Source organism: Felis catus, chromosome E2 (genome assembly GCF_018350175.1).
Source record: "Felis catus isolate Fca126 chromosome E2, F.catus_Fca126_mat1.0, whole genome shotgun sequence".
NCBI lineage: Eukaryota > Metazoa > Chordata > Mammalia > Carnivora > Felidae > Felis > Felis catus.
Genome location: NC_058382.1, coordinates 5,612,088 through 5,639,587, shown reverse-complemented (window position 1 = coordinate 5,639,587; position 27,500 = coordinate 5,612,088). Strand labels below are relative to the sequence as shown.

Below are 27,500 nucleotides of genomic sequence, written 5' to 3'. Positions count from 1 at the left end.
CTCAAGCCTTATTTATTTATTTTATTTACTTATTTTTTTAATGTTTAATTAATTCATTCATTTATTTATTTATTGAGAGACAGAGCATGAACGGGGGAGGGGAGAGAGATAGGGAGACGCAGAATCTGAAGCAGGCTCCAGGCTTTGAGCTGTCAGCACAGAGCCCAAGGTGGGGCTCAGACCCACAAACCGCGAGATCATGACCTGAGCTGAACCGACTGAGCCACCCAGGCGCCCCTATTTTTTTTTAATGTTTTTTGCTGAATGTTTAGTAATGAGCCTGATTGCTTTCATAATTGATTTTAAAAATATGAGTCCAAATTAATCCTTTTGTTTTTCCTTCAAACAAATCCACAATATGATCTAGCTCCTCTATCTAAAGCCCCTACTTTCCAAGTGTGGGATTAGAATCCTGATGGTGCTCAGTTTCTCGTCTACATGTGCTTTCCAGCCTTCCACACAGATGGAAACGCACACATGTGTTCACACACAGACAAATGCAGTCGCACGCGCTCACTTACTTGAACACATATACACTCACACTTTCTATAACAAACTCTCACTCGTCCCAAACTCACTATATATAAACACACACACTGTATATACACATATGCACAGTGTGTCATACACACTATGACACACACAAGCTCACACAGCTCACTCATATTCATAAAGTAACAGTAACACCATCAACACAGATATTCGTATCTCAGCAAGGTATTCACATGTGAAAGAATCATGATATGTTCCGACCTTCTGGAGGTACAGGAAGGGAGGCCGTGTTTTACTCTTTCCATCTCTGAACAACCTATAAAGATATTCAGAATGTGCAACATTAGAAATTGCTGTGAGCATTACTACTTCATGTCAAGGTGCATAGCAGGTAAGGTGAAATGTTGGGGGAGTGGCTGTGTGTGTGTGTGTGTGTGTGTGTGTGTGTGTGAGAGAGAGCACACACAGGTATTTTAATTTTTTTTAATGTTTATTCATTTTTGAGAGAGAGAAAGAGACAGAGCATGAGCAGGGGAGGGGCAGAGAGAGACACACACACAGAATTCGAAGCAGGCTCCAGGCTCCAAGCTGTCAGCACAGAGCCCCAAGTGGGGTTCGAACTCATGAACCATGAGATCATGACTGGAGCTGAAGTCAGATGCTTAACTGACTGAGCCACCCAGGCGCCCCAAGAGTGCATACAAGGTAAAATGAAGACTCAGGGAAAAGGCATACAGGTAGGGTGCAGACAGCATGGGGAGTGAAGAGAGGGAGAGCTCAGGGGTGCTGGGAAATATCATCAAAAACGTGAAATGTGATCACTGATTGCCCCATGAGCTGGCCCCCAGGCACTCAGAGGCTCCTCACCTGCTCCCCCATCCTTGGAATGTGGGTTCCACTTGCCTTTCCCACTCCCAGAGGCTGCTCCAAGGACACAGCCTTGAGATGGTGACATGGTGTGGAGAACACCTACATGGTGTGCATGAGCCCAGTTAAGTCTTCTCTCTCTATCAACTTTAAGACTGGACAGGCAGGTATAGGGATCTGCTCACTGTGCCACTGCCCAAGACAAGCCTCCTATGTAAGTTCCCTTTACTTATTAAACTGCCACCTACCAATGTGGAGTGGCCTGCCTCTTTCTTCCTCTCTCCCTGACCTCCATGTATAGAGGCCAGTTTCTGAGAACATCTGGGAAGCTGCAGAGAAGGGTACAAACCAACCATAGGGAGAGAGAGGAAAGAGGGCTAAAAGGAACAAGTGGGTTCAAGTAACTGAGAAGCTAAACAGAGGGATTTATTGGTACAAGGGGTAGAGTGAAAGGAAGTTAAGGGTACTAGAGAACTTGTGGACTTGGTGGATAGATGATGGAGAAGGTCATGGGGATGAAGGGGCTACTAAGGATGGAATAATAATGGCGGAAGGTGGTTAAAGTGCAGGAGCAGGTAAAAGGTACGTTATAGTTATTGTCTGTGAAAAGTCAAATAATATGACAAATGAAGGGGTGTATCCATTGGAGCCTTCAGTTCATAGGAGTAGTTGATGAAAGTAGAGATGCAGGGTGGAGGGAGAGATGGAACTTGAGGGTTGGGAGTGGGTACCAAGAGGCAAAATGGGAGCAGAGTGCTGCTGGAAGCTGGGAAGGATGGTGGGAATCTTGAGCTAAAGGGCCCAGGAGAAGTGGGTAGGGATTGTAGGGTAGGCACAATGCATGGAAGTCATGGGGAAAATGAGGCAATCCAGTGGTTAAGGGCTGAGGAGGCCTAGGGCCACAGGGGACATGGGAAATGGTCTGAGATCATTGGAACAGGAGGGTAAATTTAGGGACAGGAAGAAGGAGGGGATGGAGGCTGGTGCATTCAAGGGGGATGGAAAGTAAAGAGCATTTGTGTGTGGTCGTTGAAACGTGGGGATAGAACTTTTGAAGATTTTGAGGTTATAAAGTTCACAAGATGGAGATAGGGGTTAGTTGTAAACAATCTAGGAGTGTTGGAATGGTGGGGGTGTCTATGGAAGTTTTAGGGGAGGGCTGCGATTCATGAGGGTGGAGGTCACTGAGGAAGAGCTAGGTGCAAAATGCAGGCTGTTGTGATGAAAGTCACAAGGGCAATCTGGAAGTCAACAATTCAGTGCCATTCATTATTTCCCTCGTAGAGGACTGAGTCACAACTTAATCATAAATAGATTCTAATTTCAGCTCATTAGGCCAAAAAAGTGCCTATATAAAATACCCCTAAAATACTTTTTAAGATTTTATTTTTAGGCAATCTTTACACCCAGTGTGGGGCTCAAACTCACAACCCCGAGATCAAGAGTTGCATGCTCTACTGATAGAGCCAGCCAGGTGCCCCCTACCCCCAAACCACCAAAATACTTTAAATTGAACATAGAGTAGATGTCTGCATGTGGGACTTGGGGTGCACAATGGCCCAGCCATCTTGTTCTTCTTTCAGAATAACAAGTATATAGGATGTGAGCTAGGTGGCAGGAGGGGCTGTTAACTGGTACTGGGTGTTCAGTGAAAGAAAGAGATGCCTGGATATCCTCCACCCAACTTGGCCTAGGTCTTGAGGTTTTGTGCTGAAATAGGGCATAATGAAAACCTCTTTAATGTTTCCAAAGTATAATACATATCTTATTCACAAAGTCAGACATAGTGAGACAGATCTTAAATAAATTATTTCTTTCCAGTTTTATTGAGGTCTCACAAACCAAAATGTTTATATTTTAAGTGGACAACATAATGTTTTGGTAGATGTATACACTGTGAAGTGATTAATGAAATAAAATTAATTAACAAATCAATCACCACACACAGTTACCTTTTGTGTGTGTGTGTGTGTGTGTGTGTGTGTGTGTGTGTGTGTGTAGGGAGAACACTAAAGATCTACTCTCTTAGCAAAGTTTAAATATAAATATATATTTAAATATATTGAGTTTAACTCTTTAGGGTTCCACAAATAAGGGATATCATGCAGTGCTTCTCTTTATGTATCTGCCTTATTTTACTGAGCATAATGTTCTACAGGTTCATCCATGTTGTTTCTGGATTTAACATCAAAAGGAACAAAAGCAAAAATAAATACTTTTACTTCAAAGTAAAAAGCTCCTGCACAGCAGAGGAAACCATCAACAAAATGAAAAGGCGACCTACTGAATGGAAGAAAATATTTGCAAACTGTATATCTGGTAAGAGATTAGTATCAAAAAAATATAAGGAACACATATAACTCAATAGCAAAAAACAACAACTACTACAACAAACACCAACAAGAACAACAAAAAGAAACAAACAAGCAATCTGATTTAAAAAGGAACAGAGGATCTGAATAGATATTTTTCCAAAGAAAACATACAGATGGGCAACAGGTACACAAAAGGTGCTCAGGATTATAAATCATCAGGAAAATGCAAATTAAAACCACAATGAGGTATCACCTCCCACCCATTAGAATGGCTATTAGTAAAAAGATGAGAAATAATAAGTGTTGATGAGGATGCACAGAAAAGGAAACCCTTGTGCACTGTTGGTGGGAATGTAAACTGGTGCAGCCACTATGGAAAATGGTATGGCGGTTCCTCAAAAAATTAAAACTGAAGCTACCATATCCTGCAGTTCCACCTCTGGGTATTTATCCAAAGGAAACAAAAATACTAACTCAAGAAGATATATGCACTCCTGTGTTCACTGCAGCATTATTTACACTAGCAAAGACATGTAAACAACCTAAGGGTCCATCAATGAATGAATGGATAAAGAAGATGTAGTGTATTTGTGAATATTATTTGGCCATAAAAAAAGAAAGAAACCTTGCCATTTGTGACAAAATGGATGGACCTTGAGGGAATTATGCTAAGTGAAATAAGTCAGACAAAGACAAACACCATATAATCTCATTTATATCTGGAATCTAAAACAAACGTACTAACTAACTAACAAACAAAACCTGAACTCATAAATCCAGAGAATAGATCAGTGATTGCCAGAGACAAGGGTGAAATGGGAGAAGATGGTTGAAAGGTACAGACTTTCATCTATAAAATAAATAAGTCCCAAAGATATCATATAGAGCATATAAACAAAAACAAATTGAGTGAAAGTTAATCTACTAGTGTTGGATTGCCATCATATTGTCCAGGTAGAGACAGATGTATTAAATAACTATATTCTGACTAGTTTTTTAAAATGTTTATTTATTTTTGAGAGAGAGAGAGAGAGAGAGCACAAGTTGGGGAGGGGCAGAGAGAGAGAAAATGACAGAAGTTCTAAAGTAGGTTCTGACTAGTTTTTTAAAGTACACTATAATTTCTAGGTTAAAAACTAAGAAATACTGAATGTATGTCTTCCAAGATAAGAGAGGTACAATGTAGAATTATTTAAAATTAATGCAGAAGAAGTTAGAACTGGCAAACTAAGAATGGACTATAGGCATAATGAAGAACATAGTATAAATTGATAAATGCAATCTGAAATATATTTAATATGATACTGAACATAAGAGACTAATCTCATTCAAGTCAAACACATTTTACTATATACAGCTGAGTATTTTTCAAGAGATAAAGTTAAATATAAGGATTAAAATAGAAAAAAGAAAAACATACTCTATATAATTTTCCCAGTAATTACACATACTTCAAAAAAGTTATTAGAGTTATTTTAAAAAATGGATACAGGGGCACCTGGGTGGCTCAGTTGGTTGAGCATCTGACTCTAGTTTTTGGCTTAGGTCATGATCTCAGTTGTGGGATGGAGCCCCACCTCCAGCTCCACACCGAGCTTGGAGCCTGCTTAAGATTCTCTGTCTCCCTCTCCCTCCACCCCTCTCCCTCACTCACGCACTCACTCTCTCTCTCTAAAATAATGTTTAAAACATGATACAGAATAAGTTAATGGAGAAAGGATAAGAAAATAGAACAGGTGTAATGAGCATATAAAAAGTTGATAAATCCAATTCTGGATATATGCACTCTTATACTAACCATAAAAGGCTAATTACAACTAATAAAGTCAAACATTTTCTTACTATATTCAATTGGTTTCATTTTCCAGAGATATAGGTAAGACATAAGGATTAAAATAGAAAAATTAAAAATGTATTCTATATAACTTCTACCAATTAAACCACTAGGATGGAGAGATCAGATAATATACAATTTACAGTTAAAACATATTATAATGAGTATTATATTTATTCCTCAATTTAGTTTTCCAATATTACTGACAGAAAAAATGACTTATATGAGCATATATGTGCATATATACACATATACAAACTCATACACATATATATACACAAATATAAACATAGATATGTTGTATCTATCCATCTACATACTGCTTGTGGTTCTAATGTATGGTAAATATTTCTGTGTTTCACATGAGCTAAAAAAGTATGCATTTCTCTATTTTTTGTGGCAAAGAGGTCAATATATATCCATTAGATCAAACTAATTCTTCTGTTTTTCAAATTATGAATCATTAATATTTACATCAACTTTATAAGTACAGAGACAGCTACATTAAAATATTTCCTAAAGTTAAGGAAATGTCCATTTTCATCTTTTGACAACCTCACTCAAAAACCCCAAATAAACAAAATGGATCCATGACTTATTCTTCCAATGGCTACTCCCCCACTACTCAAGTTCAATGAAAGTCCCCTAAATAAAGTTATTTCCTTACCCAAGAAAGTGCACCATGGAGACTGTTTCTTGCCAATATGCCTTCATGGCATCTTTGCATAATAGATCAAGATCAAACCTCCACAGACCCCCAAATCTATGCATTTTTATCCCAGACAACATGTGTTTTTTTAAGAGTCAACACTCAGTTGAATATTTTTTTAAAAACCAGCAAAACTTATTTTGTGTTTTCCTTGTCCTACACCAGGTCAGTGTGGCCCTTCTATAAGAAAATGCTTAAGTCTCCCTTCTAAACATCAGACTTCCAATGATTAACACCTCTAGAAGAGTGTGACATACCAAACTCATACTTGGCCTGTGATGCCTCCATTCTCTGAAAACGAATTTACTCTTCAGCTTAACTCCGGGTTATCCATTATTCTGCGGAAGTTTTTGTTGTCTTCAGTATATTAAATGACCATGTCAAATGGTGTCCCTAGTTTAGGGAATTTGTCATAGAATCCCATGACTAGTTAATTTTGCAGAAAATTTATTATGTCACATTGAAAGTTACATGCTCAATGACTTCATAATCTCCAGATTGTTTCAGGAACTGCTGTTTTAATAGTACATGGGTTTCAAACTCCCTCACTTCAAATATTAAGACATTTATATTATATAGTATTTATATGATAATCATATAATATTTCATTTATAATTGCATTTCACTTATTCATTTCACAGCAGAAGCCTAGTCTGTGTTGTTTATCACCCTCTTGTAATATGATGGTTTCAGGATTGTGGTTAAACCATCAAATGAATTAATGAATAAAAAAACTAATTGTTGTGGATATGCATATTATTTACACATTTATGGTAAATTTAAGCAATTTTGTATTTCTTTTCTTGACAAAGCAGAACCGGGACAATCTAGAGTCATGACTCATGAGGATGTAGGGACTTACAGTTGGAAAACATGCGGTGATTAGTGTAGTGGTGTTCATCAGCCACCAACTGGGATTGTCAAAAATCACTGAACAATTGTGAAAGATGAAGGAGAGAATGCACAAAAATACAAAGGTGATGACGAGGATAAGGATGCTTTGGGTGGCTGTAGACTCAGGGGAGGATCTGGTGGAGAGATTGTTGCTGTGAATGTATTGGACTTGCTGTTTGTGCCTGTGCAGGATTAAGACCATGGAGCCGTTGGCCCAGATCATGAGCCCCAAACAGAAACCATCATGGAATAATACTGATGCTAAATGCAGTAACTGTGCTATGTAGTCAGGACCTCTAGAATAACAATAGTCATAACTCTTTGCCTTTGTGACATTTTGGTGGCTCCACTTGCCAGTTATATACATAGGAATGATAATACTAAACATAATGTTCAGGATCCAACAGAGGATGTTGGAGCTGCCCAGGTACTTGGAAGCTTTCACTTTTAGCCATCCCCACCTGGAATCCCTGGGACTGATGATGATCATCTGGAAGAGGCTCAAGAGGCAGACAGTGCCAATGGACACATTCCTGCACACTCTGTGAACATAGAAAACAAATTTGGATCTAATATCATTGAGGAATTCTTTTAGTCCCCAAACTGCCATCATGTGGGGGACTCCTTTAGAGAGAATGACCAAGGAGTTGGCTATAGTCAAGTGCTTGAGAATCAAATCTGTGGACCTGAACCCCCATCCCGTTAGATAAAGTAAGAGATAATGGTAAAGAAGATAAAAATTCCCCAGAAGTCCAACTATAATTTGTAATAAGAAGATCATTACCATTACCAAATCAATGGCGGTCATTCTTCAAAATCCCAAGGAGTGAAATTCTTCTTCTGAGCCAGGTTCCTGCATGGGAACAGGAGGTGTGAGGCACATGTCATGTTGGCTGGAATTCAATGTTCTCCACTAATTTTAGTTCATACTTAGAAATATCTGCTCAATGTTTCTTATTACACGTTTTTAAGAGTTGAATACATCACCTTTGCAAAGCTCTCACAAAATACAAGTCACTCCAATGAGGCCATAACTATAATAAATTCTGTGTTCTTCATAACTCCATGAGACAGGCAATAGCATTATTTCTATTGGAAAAATAGGACTTGGACAGATAAAGTTTAATGATTTCTCTAAATGTAAGCCATATTATGGACAAAGGGTGGACTTACTTGGCTTGGCTGGTAAAAAGACAATGCGTTAAAAGAATTTTTTAATGTTTATTTATTTTTGAGAGAGAGAGCGAGTGGGGGAGAGGCAGAGAGAGAGGGAGACACAGAATCTGAAACAGGCTCCAGGCTCCAAACCATCAGCACAGACCCCGACCCGGGGCTCAAACCCATGAGCCATGAGATCATAACCTGAGACCAAGTAGAACGCTTAACCAACTGAGCCACCCAGGCCCCCAAAAACAGTGCATTTAAACACTAAACTATTCTGGGGCACCTGGGTGCCTCAGTTGGTTGAGCGTCAGACTTCAGCTGAGTTCAGGACCTTCAGGTTCAGGAGTTCCAGCTCTGCATTGTTGGCTTCACTGCTGTCAGCACACAGCCTGCTTCTGATCCTCTGTCCCCCACTCTCTGACCCTCCCAACCACCCCCAGGTCTCTGTTTATCTCCAAAATAAACATTTAAAAAAACCCACTAGGGGCGCCTGGGTGGCTCAGTTGGTTAAGCGTCTGACTTAAGCTCAGGTCATGATCTCGCGGTCCGTGAGTTCGAGCCCCGCGTCGGGCTCTGTGCTGACAGCTCAGAGCCTGGAGCCTGCTTCAGATTCTGTGTTTCCCTCTCTCTCTGACTCTCCCCCATTCATGCTCTGTCTCTCTCTGTCTCAAAAATAAATAAACGTTAAAAAAATTAAAAAAAAACCCCACTAAACTATTCTAACATGACTACTTAACTGTGTTCCTGAAGAATACAGATGTATGTTTATTCATTTTCATACTTTGTCTTCTTATTTTAGATTGGTTTTACTTTGTTTTACAATTTTGTGTGACAAGTTTCCATTTATGTGTATAGGCCGTTACAAAATACAAATATAGATTTAGATTTCATAATAAAATATTGATACATTAATTATAGTATAATTCTGTCAGAGACTGCATTATGACAAATTATCTTTAAAGAAGGTACAATTGGCTCTATTCTGGGATGGCAACAGAAACACTAATATGCTTTTATGCTGGGTGCAATATGGCACCTATCACAGGAATCATTTAACACGATGTCAGTCCCTGAACTGTGGGACATGAACCACAGTATGTGATAAAATCATGTAAGGTAGAAACTAAACATTAGCATTTTCAAATCATAAACTAACATGTTTATTAATACATGGCTAAAGTAAAAAGTGCTAACAAGGCAAGATTTATGAACTATTAAAATATAGACTCATTTCAAAACAGAATCTCAAGAATGTGATGTATGTGTATTTTATAAATTGAAATAAAAAAGTTTAAAATTCATGAGATAACTTTTTTTTTTATTTGAGAGACAAAGTGTGTAAGCAGAGTAGGGACAGAGGGAGGAAGAGAATCTTAAGCGGGCTCCATGCTCAGCTCGGGAAGCTCAATCCCACAACCCTGGGATCATGACCTGATCTGAAATCAAGAGTCAGACACTCAAACTACTGAGACACCCAGGTGCCATGCAATTTTAAATCAGATAGTACATCAACAGATACATTGGGCCTAAAGCCACTATCTGAAACCAATTGTTATTCTGTTACCATTTCATTTACTGCTGTTTCTCACTAAAATGAACATATCCTGGATTTTCTCAATAGGAAACTATCACTGTCTCCATTAAACACTTAACACAGTCAGAGAAAGCCTTTCTACTCTTGCATTTATCATTTGGAAATACCCTTTTTGCACAAGGTTAGAGGATTCCTGTGGTTTCATCCCACTTTTTTTTTTTTTTTTAACAACACAGAAGTGTTACAGGCACCTCTGGCAATCCCGAGAATTTAGTCTATGATTCCTGTAACATAGCGGGAACAACAGATTGATTTTGGTAGTTCAGTCCTAAACACTAGGAACCAGGTTTCCTTATCACTTGATTAAATACCAATAGTCACTTTCAGTGAGGATTACACTAAACACATCAGGAGCCATCAGAGATTGGTAAATGTCTACAACCCCTTCTCTCTTTACTAGTTCAATTCAAGCCTCAGAGTTATGCTTCCTTCCCTTGTGTCTTTGGCTCTGGACCAGGTTGAAACACAGAAGAATCTTTTTTTCCCAAGATGATCGCTTACCCAGACTCCTGATACCATTCCTTGGTTGCAGACTCTACCTCTCAGACCAAAATAGAAAATACTCACCTGACTTCCTCTGGCTGTCAACATGGAGGTCAGAGTGACAGTTGCAACAGCCAGCATATGGAATAGGGAGGCAGCCAGACCACGAGATACGTGTTTGTGGTTCTGTGACATCGCCTCCCTGTGGAACTGCATTGTCTCTTCACCTGTAGCTGCAGTGAGAAAACAGCCTTGGCGAACTGAGAATATTTGTGACAAACTTTTCTTTCATCAGTTGCCAATTACCAAAAAGGCAATTACAAGTTTGTAGGTATTATCTCCAAAGAGATCATTACGGAGTTTGGAAGAAGCTCTTCCTTTTATCCCTGGAGACAGACAGGGTATCGGATGGAAGGAGCAAGAAATTCTGAGGTCTGACATGTGAGAAGCTGGCAGGGGAAGCTCATGTGTCTCACTGGATTCTCTGCTCTCCAGAAAAGTCTCCCCCCCGACCCCTTACCGCCCAAAGTGAGTTCTGTCTTAATCTTCAAACCGCTAAGCCACACCATCATTTAATTAACGGGAGAGTAGTGGAAACAGATGACATACCTGAGAAGGATTTTGAAACTGATAGATGTCAAGGAAGCACAGATGACAATTTTCCCTGGAAATCTCTGGACGAGAAACCCACAGCCCAATGGCAATTGATTTGGAAGTCTAGGTGATGTGGAAAACTTATAACAATATGTACTCTCCCCATATTCACTCTTCCCTATCACCCCCAGTAGGGATATGAATTATAAATAGAACAAAATCCATTGAAAGATAGAGGTTTATGAACTTGCTAATAAAGCATGGCTTTATTGTGGGGGGCCGGGCCCCGGTGCCAGGCTGAGACCGGGTTGAGCAATGTTCCCCGTTGACTCAAGCCAACCCGGTGGTTCCCCCTCCCATTCCCCACTTTCAAGGGCATACGAAAGCCTTGTCAAGGCTGAGAAAGTTAATTCTGAAGCCTGTGGCCTGCAGGTGTTGGCAGTAATGCTACCTCCCTTTTTCTACCCCGAGTCAGATAGAAACAAACATGGGAACTGTGTTTTGCTAGCAATCTATCAACAAGGTCTTGTGACCCGTTCAGAAAGTTCGCAAGGTACACAGAACTAAATGTTTTGGCTGGCAGTGATCATGTGAAACCTGTTTATTCTTAGAATGACCTGATCCATAAGAGTCTTATATTATAAAAGATTGTGTACAGCAACAATAAAGCCGTCACTTGGGCCATCAGCCCAGGGGACCCTCCTGTTCCCAAACTTTCTCTTCTTTTTTTCTTGCATTCCCCTACCCTCAGGACCCTGACCTCGGTGTTTGTCGCGCCAGTCGCGACACTTTATAGGCAGGATCAGATGATTTGTACAGATAATTCTTACAATTCCTTCAGCTATGAGATAAGCCAATGTCACTTCCTCAATTCTAGAACACTGAATGATTACCAGTCTCATGCCCTTATTTATTTATTTTTTTCCTGAATTTTCACAAGGAGCCTTGTTTTCTTCTGTGATTAACAACAACAACAACAACAAACCTATGAGTTCTAATTAGTCCATTGCTTTTTCCTACAAACAAATGCCCACTATGATCCACATTCAGTATTTAATGCACCCCCAATTTCAAAGTCAGGGATTAATACCATAATGGTGGACAAGCTCTAGTACACACACGCATACACACACTCTAATTTATACCCTTACACACATATGCAAACACACATGTGCATGTACACCCACACAAATACAGTCACACACCCTCACATACTTAACCACACACACACTTACATAGACTTTGCTTTATAAACTCAGACTCCTCCATGGTTCAACACATATCAACACATATTTGCATTTGTACACCCTATGACACGCAGTTGCACAAAGTCACACACCATCATCGCATGTGTATCTGGATAAGATGTTCAAAAATGGAAAATAGTTTCATCACACCACTAGATGCCCCAAAAAGGGCGTTTTTCACCTTTGTTACTCCTTCCATCCCTCCAATAACCTGTAAAGAGGGTATTTACGAAGCACAACATTTCAATTGTGCTGTGAGCACTGTCATTTCCATTCAAGGCACATAGCTGCAGAGCTGTGATATCAGGAGAGTGACCATGCATGTGTGCATGTGAGGGGATGGGAAGGGGAAGTGGAGAGAGAGGGGTAAAGTGAGAGCAAGGGAAGGGGTGTATAGGTAATGGTGCAGACAGCCCAGGACATGGAAGGAGAGGAAAGAGGTTACAAGACACAAGAAGGCTAAAGTCACAGAGTGTTGAAGGGCAGGATTTAAGAGCACAAGGGGCAAAGTGTGCCAGAAAGTTCAGGGAGCTGGAGATGCATGCTGGGTGGATGGCTTACAAATATGATGGAAATAAGTGGGTTAAGAGGGAAAAGATCATGAGAAAAAAGTGGTTATGATTCCAAACCAAAGACTCACCCAAAAGGGAGAACTACAGACCAATTTCCCTGAATAAACATGGATGCAAAATCTTCCAGATACTAGCCAACCGGATCCAACAATACATTAAAAGAATTATTCAACACAACCAAGTGGGATTTATACCTCGGAAACAGGGCTGGTTCAATATCCACAAAACAATCAATGTGATACCTCACATCAATAAAATAAAGGACAAGAACCACATGATCTTCTCAATAGATGCAGAGAAAGCATTTGCCAAAGTACAGTATCCTTTCTTGATAAAAACCCTCAAGAAAGTAGGGATAGAAGGATCATACCTCAAGATCCTAAAAGCTATATATGAAAGCCCCACCACTAATATTATCCTCAATGGGGCAAAACTGAGAGCTTTCCCTGTAAGGTCAGGAACACAACGGGGATGTCCACTCATGCCACTGTTAATTCAACATAGTATTGGAAGTCCTAGCCTCAGCAATCAGATAACACGTAGGAATAAAAGGCATCCAAATCAGCAAAGAGGAACTCGAGCTTTCACTCTTTGCAGACATGATACTCTATATGGAAAACCCAAAAGATTCCACCAAAAAACTGCTAGAACTGATCCTGAATTCAGCAAAGTCGCAAGATATAAAATCAAATGCACAGAAATTGGTTGCATTTGTACACACCAATAATGAAGCAACAGAAAAAGAAATCAAGGAATCAATCCCATTTGTAATTACACCAAAACCCACAAAATACCTAGGAGTAAACCTAACCAAAGAGGTAAAAAAAATCTATACACTGGAAACTATAGAAAGCTTATGAAATAAATTAAATAAGACACAAAAATATGAAAAAATATTCCATGCTCATGGATTGGCAGAACAAATATCACTGAATGTCAATACTACCCAAAGCAGTCTACATATTCAATGCAATCCCTATCAAAATAACACCAGCATTCTTCACAGAGCTAGAACAAACAATCCTAAAATTTGTATGGAACCACAAAAGACCCTGAATAGCCAAAGCAATCTTGAAAAAGAATACCAAAGAAGGAGGCATCACAATCCTGGACTTCAAGCTATACTACAAAGCTGTAATCATCAAGACAGTATGGTACTGGCACAAGAACAGACACTTAGATCAATGGAACAGAATAGAGAACCCAGAAATGGACCCATAAAAAACATATGGCCAACGAATCTTTGACAAAGCAGGAAAGAATATCCAACGTAATAAAGACAGTCTCTTCAGCAAATTGTGTTGGGAAAACTGGACAGTGACATGCAGAGGAATGAACCTGGACCACTTTCTTACACCATACACAAAAAGAAACTCAAAATAGATGAAAGACCTAAACATAAGACAGGAAACCATCAAAATCTTAGAGGAGAAAGCAGGCAAAAACCTCTTTGACCTTGGTCGCAGCAACATCTTACTCAACACAGCTCTGGAGGCATAAAAGCAAAAATGAACTATTGAGACCTCATCAAGATAAAAAGCTCCTGCACAGCGAAGGAAACAATCAGCAAAACTAAAAGGCAACCAATGGAGTGGGAGAAGATATTTGCAAATGACATATCAGATAAAGGGTTAGTATCCAAAATCTATAAAGAACTTATCAAACTCAACACCCAAAAGACAAATAATCCAGTGATAAAATGGGCAAAAGACATGACTAGACACTTCTCCAAGGAAGACATCCAGATGGCCAACCGACACATGAAAAAATGCTCAACATCACTCATCATCAGGGAAATACAAATCAAAACCACAATGAGACACCACCTTACACCTGTCAGTATGGCTGACATTAACAACTCAGGCAACAACAGATGTTGTCAAGGATGCGGAGAAAGAAGATCTCTTTGGCATTGCTGGCGGGAATGCAAACTGGTGCAGCCACTCTGGAAAACAGTATGGAGGTTCCTCAAAAAATTAAACTACCATAGAACTACCCTATGGCCCAGCAATTGCACTACTAGGTATTTATCCACGGGACACAGGTGTGCTGTTTCAAAGGGGCACATGCACCCCCATGATCATAGCAGCTCTATTGACAATAGCCAAAATATGGAAAGAGCCCAAATGTCCACTGACAGATGAATGGATAAAGAAGATGTAGTGTGTGTGTGTGTGTGTGTGTGTGTGTGTGTGTGGAGTGGAGTATTACCTGGCAATCAAAAAGAATGAAATCTTGTCATTTGCAACAACATGGTTGGAACTAGACGGTATTATGCTAAGGGAAATTACAGAAAGATGTATCATATGACTTCACTCATATGTCGAATTTTAGATACAAAACAGATGAACATAATGGAAGGGAAGCAAAAATAATATAAAAAGAGGGAGAGGACAAAAACATAAGACACTCTTAAATACAGAGAACAAACTGAAAGTTGCTGGAGGGATTGTGGGTGAGGGGATGGGCTAAATTGGCAAGGGGCATTAAGGAAGACACTTGTTGGGATGAGCACTGGGTGTTATACATAGGGGATGAATCACTGGAATCTACTCTTGAAATCATTATTGCACTATATGCTAACTAACTTGGATGTAGGTAGGTAGGTAGATAGATAGATAGAAAAAAGTGGTCAAAGACCAATAACGAGTAAAAGGCACCTAAGACTTAATGTCTGTGAGCAGTAGAAGAATGTGAGGGACAGTTTGTTCTCTGTGCTTAAGAGTGTGGGTTTTGTTTTTGTTTTTGTCTGTCTTTTTTCTTCATTTGTTTCTTAAATTTCAAAAATGAGTGAAATCATATGGTATTTGTCTCTAATTTATTTCTCTTCACATTATACCCACTACGTCCATCAATATTGTTGCAAATGGCACAAATTCACTTTTTTTCAAAAATTTATAATGTTTTTATTTATTTTTGAGAGAGAGAGTGTGTGTGTGCGGGGGGAGAGCAGCAGAGAAAGAGGGAGACACAGAATCCAAAACAGGCTCTAGGCTCTGAGCTGTCAGCGCAGAGCCCGATGTGGGGCTCGAACCCATGAACCATGAGATCATGACCTGAGCCAAAGTCGGACATTTAACTGACGGAGCCACCCAGGCGCCCCTAAACTCATTCTTTTTTATGGCTGCTTAATATTCTATTGTACATGTGTACAATATCTTCTTTATCCATTCATTTATTGATGGATACTTGGGTTGCTTCAATATCGTGGCTACTGTAAACACGGTGCAATAAATATAGAGGGTACATATATCATTTCAAATTAGTGTTTTCGTTTTGGGGGGATAAATACTCAGTAGTAGAATTACTGGATCACAGGGTAATTCTATTTGTAATTTTTTTAGAGACCTCCATACTGTTTTCCACAATAGATGCACCAATTTACAGTCCCACCAACAGTGCTTGAGAGTGCCCTTTTCCCCACATCATTGACACACTTGTTATTTTTTATCTTTTTTATTTTAGCCACTCTGACAGTCGTGAGGCAGTATCTCATGGTTAAACTGTCTGCACAGAGGCCTCCAGAGTTGGGCCGATGTGGAGAGTTGCTCCCAGGTGAGAGGGAAAGGTACTCTCAGAGAATCTAGTGAGCCACACATGTTTTGTTGCCAGTCCCTCACATGTGTGACCTTGGTATTTCCTGCTCTCCTTCACGTGAGACCTGGTTTGAATCTAGGGTTGATGGAAAAGGAAGAGCCTCATCCAAACACTCCGGCAGTCTTTCACGAGATGCTAAGTAGGTACTTGTAATTGTTTTCAGTAAGTAGGAACTGGGACAAATTTTTAAGAAATATTCTCATCTCCCCAAGGTGGCATTCCCATTGCTGCTACAAGGTGAGATGATAATTATGTTCCATGGGGAGGAGAGGCAGCAAATGACCATCACACTGAGACTAGAGTTCTGGTAACAGGAAGGAGGCAGGTGAGCGTGTCCTATTTCACTGTCAGAGGCAGAGTCTATAAGGGAAGAAGGTGTATCAGGAATCTGGGCAAATATTTAAATTGGAAAAAGAGACTCTTCTGAGTTTGAAACTGGTCCAGTTTCAAAGAAGGGAAGAGTAATTGCTGAGACATGAACTGACGTGTAAAGAGAGATGGGAGTTCAAGATTCTATACCAACCTCTGATGACTTCTTTATAATTTAGTGTAATCCACAATGACATTGGTTGTTGAAGTTTAATCCAGGTGGTAATGAAATCTGGTTTTCTGCTTATAGACTTTATGCTTGAGGACTATAGTTTTGAAATCAGTCTGTTGTTCAGTCTACCTTATAAGAATCATAGACTATCTTTTCAGGAATTGCTAGAAGTGTGCCTATAACGCTTCCATGCTTGTTATAAATAGTGGGACGAATCTATAGACATCATCTAATTCTGTGCAGAAACAATAAGTCTGAAGGAAATTGCTAAACTAGAAAATGTTTCTCTAACTCTGGGTGTATGAAGGGTTTAGTGGAGACAGTGAATGGTTCTCTACTGAAAACACCTGTGTCTGTTGATTATGGTGAGACTGTTTCCCTCTTGTAGTTAGGGAAGCAGCATTCATGAAAAGATAACTTCATAATGATTGGTTTCCAGGAACCTCTGTTAGGATCAAATGTATCTTGTGACACACTCTCTGACTAAAAAGTATTCTTATGTCAATTCCAAACTCTGTTAATTATAGGTATATAATGCACAAGATCTCTCACCGATATATTCTATTTTTTATATATGCCTTATATTTAAAAATCTTTCACAAAAAGGGGGTGCCTGGGTGGTTCAGTAGGTTAAGAATCTGACTTTGGCTCAGATCATGATCTCGCAGATCATGGGTTCAAGCCCTGCATCGGTCTCTGTGCTGACAGCTCAGAGCCTGGAACCTACTTCTCTTTTTTTTTTTTTTTAACGTTTTATTTATTTTTGAGACAGAGAGAGACAGAGCATGAACAGGGGAGGGGCAGAGAGAGAGGGAGACACAGAATCGGAAACAGGCTCCAGGCTCTGAGCTGTCAGCACAGAGCCCGACGTGGGGCTCGAACTCACGGACCGTGAGATCATGACCTGAGCTGAAGTCGGACGCTTAACCAACCAAGCCACCCAGGCGCTCCTGGAACCTACTCCTGATACTGTGTCTCCCTCTCTCTCTCTCTCTCTGCCCTCCCCCACTCATTTTTTCTCTCTCCCTCTCTGTGGGCATCTCAGTTTTGGGTGGGATTTTTTTTTTCATGTCTTGTGTCAGCTCTGTTCCAGGTTCTCTTGCCACAGATGGTTGTAAGATGGTGATAGTGTCTTTCTCTAGACCAACGGATGGATGGATTTCCTGACCAGTATAACAACAATTATGCCTCCTTCTGAGACAAAAGTTGAATGGTTGTGTGTGATAAATGGCAAAAGATCTGGACTGAATTTCATCATCTGTGACAAAGATCTATTGTTTGTGTAGCATCTACCTGAGCCTCTTTGCCTCGCCTTGTGGGATGTGGGGTGAGGAAGGGGCACGTGAACTGAAGTTTGTGCTTCCAATTGTACTGGGAATAATAAGCCCCTTTGTGGCCAATCCAGGAGTCTCATGCCTTCTGCTGGCAGCTATGAAACTGGAAAGCTAATTGTTTTGGCTTGCAAATAAGTTATAAAATCTAACAGTCTTGCCAGCCGTCTTGGCAGTCTTGGTGACAAGGATGGGGTGGTGAGAGAGGCATGACTCTTTGTAAAGAAAAGGACAGGGTCCCTTTGTGGGTCTGGTTAGGGAATAAGAGAAGGTTCTCTGGGACCAATAGCAAATTCTCTCACCCAGGTGTTGCACAAGGTGTGAGTAGGGCCTTCCACTGTCTTACTTGTTGAGGAGGCTGCTGTGTGAGAGGTAGAATTGAAGCAAGCAACCTGAATGTGCTTTGTTTGTTGTTCAGTCACTCCCTGGAGGAAGGAGGAAGGGTCTAGAAGTACTGCTCTTTCTTCTTCTGATGCAGGGGAGGGAGGAACAAGGAGTCCCCAGAGCTAATAAAGAGGTTCGGGTGAATCAACATTATAAGTTAATGTGATTGAGCTGCACGCAGCCTGTAGCCCACTAGAAACCAAAAGGCAATGTGCCTTGCTAGCGCCTTGCTTATAGCACGGGGTCACTCTCTCCCTCTGGACCTCCTGATGTGTCTCTCAGCCTACCACCTCAGTCTCTCTCAGACTTCAACAGCTTGAGCAGCAAGCTGAATATGCTTGAGGGAGGGAAGGAACTCAAACTTGTATAGCGGTGTTAGATCAGGTGCCACGCCTCATCTTACTAGATGGGAGGGAAGGCTAAGTGACAAGGACTATAGGGTCAACTATGGTTGCAAATAGGCAGGAATAAAGAAACCTCTAAACCAGGCCACCCTTCAGTTTCTGGGATGTGCAAGGAGGAAGCCAGATCAGACCTTAAGGTGAAAAGCATTAAAGAATGAAAAGTAGGGGTACCCTCCCCACTGCCCTGGCCATCCCTACCCTCCATGTTAGCTTTTTCTTGCCCCTTGCATTTCCAAGCTCCTGTTCAGGGAATAACAGAATCTTATTGCAGCCTCTGACTCACACAGGTGTTAAATGTCCTCATCCGTGTTCACACAGGGAAAAAAAAGGACCCAAACTCAACTGATAAGGTGTGGGCAAGGTCCACAGTGACAGAATGAAGCTACAATGATGATGCGGGTGCTAATTCCACATCCTCTTGCTGTGTCTACATCAGAATCTATAATAGGGATTGAGGCAGTATGTCCTTGTACTTTCTGGTCCCGTAGTGTGAGAGGCGATTATTGCCATCTGCTGAGAAGTTGAAACCGTGCCCCATAGGGTTAATGAGGTTGAAACGGGCAAAAAATTTTAAATCTTGTTTTTCAGGAAACAAGATTGTGCCTTTTCAGACCCAACTAACAAACCCACTAGCTGTCTCTACAGAAGCCTGGGCTCAAGGTCAACTGATATGGTTCCAGCCCATGAACAAGCAAGGTCCTGCATTGCTTACCTGAGATAATGAGCCCAAGACCCCATTCAGTTTGTACCAGCTCTCAGAGCATACCCATAGCCCTTCTCCTTGTCCTAAGATAACCTCCTGATGTCAGGGACTGAATTTTGCCCTATTCTGATGTTAAGTCTCCACCCCAAAGTGAACACAGAATGCATATGTTACATATATTTGTTCAGTGTGCACGCTCCATCTTTCCTAATGAATAGTCATACCTTTTCTGGCCCTTCTCATCAATATGTATGTAATCTCAACCCCTATGATTATATACACATTAAAAAAAAAAAAAAACACCTCATTTTTTCCACCTTGGAGGAAGGGTATTTGAGGCTTGCCCTCCTGTCTCCTTGTCTGGCTGCCTCTCAAACCCTTTCCTTGCTGAAAGCCTGATGTCTCAGTGATTGGCTTTGCTGTGCATTGGGCAGATGGACTTGGGTTTGGTCTCAAAGTATTCAGGAGCTAAGCATGGAGCCTGCTGAACATTTTCATTCTCTCTCTCTCTCTCTCTCTCTCTCTCTAGCTTGGTGCCTAGTTAAGCGTCCAACTCTTGGTTTTGGCTCAGGTCATGATCTCACAGTTCATGAGTTCGAGCCCTGTGTGGAGCCTGCTTGGGATTCCCTGTCTCTGCGCCCCTCCCCCCGCCCCCCACTAAATAAATAAATAAATAAATAAATAATCTCCCCCTCCCTCTGCCTCTCTCCCCTGTTCACATTGTCTCTCTCTCAAATAATTTTTAGGGACGCCTTGGTGGCTCAGTCGGTTAAGCGTCCAACTTCGGCTCAGGTCATGATCTCACAGCTTGTGAGTTCGAGCCCCATATGGGACTCTGTGCTGACAGCTCAGAGCCTGGAGCCTGCTTTGGATTCTGTGTCTCCCTCTCTCTCTGCCCCTTCCCTGCTCACGCTCTCTCTCTCTTTTTCTCTCAAAAACAAATAAACATTAAAAAAATATTTAAAAATAATAAAAAATAAAATAATTTTTAAAAGTAAACAAAAACAAAGTGTTCAAGAGACACACTCCATGGGGCGCCTGGGTGGCGCAGTCGGTTAAGCGTCCGACTTCAGCCAGGTCACGATCTCGCGGTCCGTGAGTTCGAGCCCCGCGTCAGGCTCTGGGCTGATGGCTCAGAGCCTGGAGCCTGTTTCCGATTCTGTGTCTCCCTCTCTCTCTGCCCCTCCCCCGTTCATGCTCTGTCTCTCTCTGTCCCAAAAATAAATAAACGTTGAAAAAAAAATTAAAAAAAAAAAAAAAAGAGACACACTCCACTGTCATTTGCCCCCTGTGGGTAGGTCAGAATCTAGCATGATGTCTCTATCATCTGGTATCCAAATGCTCACCCTATAGATGGTCTTTTTGTTGGAAAGTAATAAGTCTCAGTATCAATAGCACTTAGTTGTCTGTATTACATCTCTGACACTAGGGAAGGCTGATAAAACCTGAAAATAATCAGAGTCCTGTCATCCAGTTAAAGTTTGTTGGAACTATATGGGCAGACTTATGACACTCGATTCTTCCAGTGACCAAAGAAAACTTGGTAATTTCGTCATTTGAAGCCTCTGGCAAAGGGAGACAGCCTCCATCTGAGGGCACCCCTTGGGGTCTTGGGCTCAGAGCTGCCCTGTCACAACTAATAGTGATGTGGATTCTAAAAGAGGCTATTTGGTTGCTACAGAGCTCTGATTAAAACTGAAGCCTGACCCGTAGAGAATGGACCTTCCTAGCCCAATATTTTCATTTTGGGGTTGATGAACTTAGTAGGTAGAGAATACCCAAGACTTTGCTTGCCAAATAGATATAGGGTGTGTGTGTGTGTGTGTGTGTGTGTATTTTTGGTGTGGTTTACAATTATAATTTACTCACACAATGGGATAATTCTCTAGTAATAAAAATGAATAAAATTCATTTGTACTCAACAACATGGATGAATCCCATAAACTTAACATTGAGTGAAAGAAGCCAGACACATGGAAATACATACTATTTAGGTATGGATCCTTAAGAAGGGGTCTGAGCACCAAATTCCACCATGGGGTATGGCAGTGGCGGGGGTGTGTTTGTGTGTGTGTGTGGGGGGGGAGGATGTTCCCAACACCAACAAGTACTTCTCTGAGACACCAGCAGGGTGTCCTACAACTCAGCTTAATTCTGACACCCAAGCTGGCATCAGATTCCTCAGGTTAAGGGCTCAGTCCCACAAGACCACCCTCCTCCCTCACCCTTCAGATGCCACTTGCAAGTACAGGTTGTCAACCTGTGCTTCTGACTGACCAGCTATAGACCGGAGGTTCCAATGACCCCCACCTCCTTGGGTTCAGTTAATTTGCTAGAGCGGCTCACAGAACTCAGAAGTTTACTTACATGTATTGGTTTACTTGGATATGGTATATTTAAAAGCAAACCTGACTTGCCCAAGGAAGTTCTCGGCTATCCAGGAAAATTTTGGAGCTGTGTTCGATGGACATTTTATGCCCCCCTCCAGTGCCTGAAGCAAAGCTTGCTGGCTGTATAGGGTGCCTGGTTCACCAAGGGTCTTCTAAATATCTGTCCCTTGTTCACTGATGGGTCACAGGAGCTGATGTCCTCTGGGCTCTGTGGCTGTTTAGCTTCAGAGCCAGCCATGCAGAACTGAAAGCAGTGTAATCACTCCACTCAGGGGTCGGAACTCAGGGGTTTGGGTTGTTGCCCATGTTTTAGCGATTTGGTCTTCCGTGTGGGAAACTATAGACTGTCTGATTAATGACACCTTCTTCGGGGCTGTGAATCAGAAATAAATCTCAGCTGTTGCCCTGTTGTCTGAGCCACTCATTTGGAAGCCCATGGTAAGGACCTATTGTCTGAGCAGACTGACCACTGTCAAGATGCTGATCAAACCCAGCTCTCTGTTGATGCATCGGCTACCATTGCTTGCCAGAGTTGTGGCTGCAGGAAAAAGTTGACCCGTTTGTTTCGTGGTTTGGAAGGCTCCCAGGCACTCCTGGTGGAATGACTTCACTGGACCTTTGACCCGCCTGGCCAGTTTATTGGTCATGCCTCACTACTGCTCACACATTCCTATAGATTGACTCCAGCCACACCACTGTGCCCCTTGAAACTAATCTGTGTCGCCTTTTAGACTTTCCTGTCCGTTTGCACCCTTGACCATGTTATGCTTTTTATCACAAAAACCACTAAAAAAAGGGCTGATCCATTTTACTTCCTTTCTTCCAGCTGGTCCAATGTCTTGGTTACAAGGTAATTTGGTGATTAGATGTTAGTGTCAAAAAGGGATAATCAAAAAGGGATTATCAGTTTCTCTCAGCTCCTTCCAGGAAAAGGAGGGAAGGAGCAGTGGGGATTATATGGATCTGTTTTCCAAATTTGAATTCCACACTGACCATTCCTGGGCATAATGTGGCTTTCCTTCCTTCAGTGGCCACCCCAGGCCAGATGGGTTTGTATACCTCAAAGTGGTAACCCAGCCTGAAGGGAGTTATGGGACCCAAATGTAAGTCTGGTTACATTTTATACAGAAGAATGTGTCCCTCTTATAACCTGGCTCTTTGGGATGAAATGTCTGGGTAGAAATAAGAGATGATTGTGAAGAATAAAACTGTAGATCTTGAAATGGGATACATTGATTTCTGTAGGAAAAGGAAAAGCAAAAAACTGGCACCTGTTTTTACTTTTGTCTTGGTTTGTGTTTTAAGGAACATCTTAGCCCCAGGAGATACAAGGAGGGAGGGGGTTGATGATATTTTGTCTTTCTGAATCTCTGCCCCTAGGGCTTCCCTCCAGAAGCAAATAACCTCCATCCTGGTACAGCACTCTAAACCATTGCAAGTGTCTTAAATTTAATTTATAGCTGGTTCTGCCATCACACTTAAACTGAATATCTCCTGTGAGTAATCCTGGCAGAGGTGTCCATATCATCAGGAAAGAATCAGGTGAGTACAGTAAAACCTTGGTTTTCGAGCATAATTCTCTCTAGAAATAGGCTTGTAATCCAAAGCACTTGTATATGAAAACAAATTTAGGTAACATTGGCTCAGTTGTGATCATGTCACATTCGGCATCACGTACTACTTGTATTGCAAGAATCATGCATTTATCAAGTTAAAATTTGTTAGAAATGTTTGCTTATCTTGTAGAACACTCGAAGACCAAGTTACATGCAATCCAAGGTTTTACTGTACTTTCTATTTCAGTCTGAGTGATGTTCTGTGTGGGAAGGAGGCTTATCAAGAATCCAGGTAATTAAGTGTTCACATGTGGAAAAGGGGTTCTCCTTGAGTAAGATGTACAAACCTAGACAATCTTACAAGGACAGGAGATATATCTTGGAAAAAAATTGTAGGTGGAGAACATAGGATTTCAGTTGCCATGATAATAATAACCCAAACCTCTTGGTTCCATGAAGGACTCTGAATATGAATATTATTTAGTGGGAAATGATAGAATGGCCACCAGGAATTTGGCAATAGAGATGATCTTCTTATCACAGACTTTAGTTGGAACCCTGGAGAATTTCTTTCTTATTTACCACTACCTTTGCTTCCTTGGATGTATGTTAAGGTCTAGAGATCTGATTCTCAAGCACCTGATTTTAGCCAACTCCTTGTTTATTGTCTCTAAATGAGTCCTTCATACACTGGAAGCTTTTGGATTAAAGCTTTTTTTTTTTTTTTTTTTTTTTTTTTTTTTTTTTTTAGTAATTTTGAATGTAAACTCTCTCAGTATTCACGGTTGCCAGAGGTGTGTCCATTGGCACCATTGGCCTATTGAGTGTCTTCCAGGCCATCACAATCAGCCCCAGGAACTCAGAGCAAACAGAGCTTAAAGTGTAAGGTCCCAAGTGCATTGGCTCTTTGGTTACCCTATTCTGGACTATACAAATGCTTGTAAGTATCATAATTCCTATGTATGTTTCTGGCAAATGGGGCAGCAAAAAATATCCCAAAAGCAAAAGGATCTGGCATATTGTTCTGGAATGGTTGGTAAGAAAATCACAGTTATTCCATGCAGAATTGTTATCTCTCTGGATGTTGCACATTTGTGACTTTACAAACTTCTCCAGAAGCTCCATGATGTTCAACCTATACAGACGCATATTCACAGGACCAACTTCTCTGCCAGGTCCTCCCCTGAGACCAGGGCCACCTGATATGTCCTTGTCTTAGTGAGCACCTTAGTATCCTATTACATCATCTCTTTCCTCTATTCAATTTATATGGTGGTTTTGGAGAATTCCAGTTGCTGGTTCCTGAACACCTCTGCTCTAATGCCTTCATGTTTCGCAACTGTTAGCCCCTTCAATAGTTGGCACACCCATTTATCCTGGTTCTGTTGTGTCTCCTTTACCTCTAGAAGTTATATAAAATCTCTCAATCTTGGAGTATCTGAGTGGCTCAGCGGGTTAAGCATCCGACTCCTGATCTCAGCTCAGGTCTTGATCTCAGGGTCATGAGTTCAGGCCCTCCACATTGGGCTCCATGCTGTGAAGATGTGAAGTGTACCTTAAAAAATAAAAAGAATAAAATCCCTCAATCTTGTTTGACAGATATAATTTTATGTTTTCTCCTCACAATTATAGTCACTTATTCAGTCATCCATCTCAGAGTTTTAAGTTCCAATAAGCTATCACATAACTGTGAGAATGTGAACAGTGAGAGTCTCTGCCCATATAAGAGCTATAATTTAGTAGGAGCAGCAGGCATTGAAAGAAATACTGTGCTCAATTCTTTAAAGAACCATATATATATATATATATATATATATATATATATATATATATAATATTTTTTTCCACGTTATTAATTAATGTAATAGAGAAGCTTAGAACCTATAGTATAAAGAATAATGCCCCCCCCAAAGATCTCTGCATTCTAATTCCTGGAACCTTTGACTATGTTCCCTTACAAAGCAAATGAGACTTTGCAGATGCGATTAAATTAAGGATCTTGAGATGCAGAGAATATCTTGGATTATCTGCATGGGACAAATCTCAAGGAGAGTTAGCCTCAGAGTGCTGGGATTTGAGAAAGACTTGAATAATGAGCATCTTCGTCAGTGGGAGCATCTTCATTCACAGCATGAATATATCAATTCTTAATGCTAATAATCTGCAAACCCAATGCAATACTAATAAAGGCTCACCAACGTATGTATATGTATGTGAGGGTGATACATGTTTTGTATCCGAAAATGTTGAGTCCCCCAAACTAGAGTTAAATGCATAGTAGTTACACCTAGACAAAATTTAGTTTGAGTATGTCATTGGATTTCCCACTGCCTTCCTAGGTTCAGGGTGGGGGAGTTTTCCAGGGGAATTCAGACCCACTGTAAGATGCCTACTGGTCATCAGAAGCCCATAGTTTTCTCCTATTCTGTTTAATAGCTTTCCCTCCAGAAAAACAAGTGTCAGTAGGCTCTGGCAGTAATTCGGGTGTTGCTAGGTGTTGCTAAAGTTGTTCTTAGGAGAAAAGAGGCTACCGGTCATGGATATGATGGCTGCCTACTTGCACTCCCCCTGTAGCACGCTCCTGTGAAAATGGTTTCCTTTTTATTATGGAACACTTATAGGCACTTCATCCCTTAGCAGAGTGTTTCTCCAGTATGGGCCGAAACAGCATAAGAATTTCGTGTTTCAATATTATTTTATGTCCTTTACGGCCATCTCAATTAACACCTAGTAGCAAGGTAGTAACTTTATCTCAGATAGTGTATGTAATGCCCAGGCATCTAAACATCCTCTGGTCCCATATCTTAGTGGCTGCCACTAGGTGGCACTCAAAGGCTTTTACCCTTAATTACAGTCTGCACTACTCTGCATTGCAGTCCCTTCCAAAATCGTTTCTTAAAGCATCACAGGGGTCCAAAGATAGACATTGAGAGACACTACTTTTGCAAATCAGACATGACTTGTCTTTGTTAGGTCCTAATTTAAATACGGCCTTCTTTGAGATAGTTTCATGGATAGGAACTAGCAATATTCCTGGATGTAGAATATGCAATCTCCAAAATCCAAATAGACCACTCAAACATAGGGCTTCTTGTTTAGTTCTAGGGGTAGGTAAGGATACTAGTTTCTGTTTAGTCACCTGTGGAACGTCATGGATGGCTTCTGCCCAGAATATTCCTAAGAATTTCACCATTTGGGCAAGTCCCTAGATCTTTGCTAGATTTAACAACCAGTCTTTTTTGGTGCCATTAATGCAGTTATATCAGTCCTACCTATCTTATTTTTAAGTTTCTGATATTCTTATGATATCATCAATATAGCATATTATTACACTCAGGACCTATATCAAATCCAAATCCTTTCTAACTAATTTGTAGAAGCAAACTGGTAAATTCAACTCACTGTGGCAATAGAATAAATGTAAACGATGGTCCTTCTTACTCGTTGTCAGGTCTCAGCTCCCGATGATACTTCTTAGTTCTTTCCTGAGATGTCATTGCAGTGTCCATCGCTCTCAAGGCACATCTCCACCAGCTGGCACCAAGAGCTTTTGAATTTAGTCACTCTCAACTCGAGAAAAACATCTCAGCTTATAATATAATTGGCCTTATAACTACTCTCTTACCTTAAATTGTTAGAAACGTTAATTTAGAACACGCAGGAAGCAGCTCTGTTCCACAGCGATCAAAAAGCAGAGAAACAAGCACAGCCGGGGCAGAGGCGGAGCAGGGGCCAGTAGAGTCGAGGCTCCGCCCCCACACTGGCCCGCCCCCACCGCGCGCTTTCTGCCCAGTCCCTACTCTCCACGTCCCGCCCTTCGCTGGACGCG

At 41.0% G+C, this 27,500-nt stretch overlaps 1 protein-coding gene and 2 pseudogenes across 12 annotated transcripts in view; 1 reads left to right on the top strand and 2 right to left on the bottom strand.

Annotated features, from left to right (window-relative positions):
- LOC109494586 (endogenous retrovirus group K member 8 Env polyprotein-like) overlaps window positions 1-27,396 on the bottom strand; it is a 36,998-nt gene extending 9,602 nt beyond the window's left edge. Inside the window, exons 1-6 of one of the 12 annotated variants that reach the window (XM_045046256.1) lie at window positions 27,297-27,392; window positions 27,074-27,205; window positions 25,072-25,226; window positions 7,902-7,964; window positions 7,573-7,653; window positions 754-808 (exon numbers count right to left, since the gene is read on the bottom strand). The gene's annotated coding sequence lies outside the window, so the exon portion shown is untranslated. Of the gene's footprint in view, window positions 1-753; window positions 809-7,572; window positions 7,654-7,895; window positions 7,965-10,436; window positions 11,294-25,071; window positions 25,227-27,073 lie in introns of those variants that run through there. The other 11 variants (XM_045046257.1, XM_045046254.1, XM_045046264.1 and 8 more) reach the window with 11 other exon arrangements.
- Window positions 6,978-7,499, bottom strand: FELCATV1R-PS13 (vomeronasal 1 receptor felCatV1R-ps13 pseudogene; annotated as a pseudogene).
- FELCATV1R-PS29 (vomeronasal 1 receptor felCatV1R-ps29 pseudogene) lies at window positions 24,173-25,180 on the top strand (annotated as a pseudogene).
- Window positions 27,397-27,500: the final 104 nt, after the last annotated feature.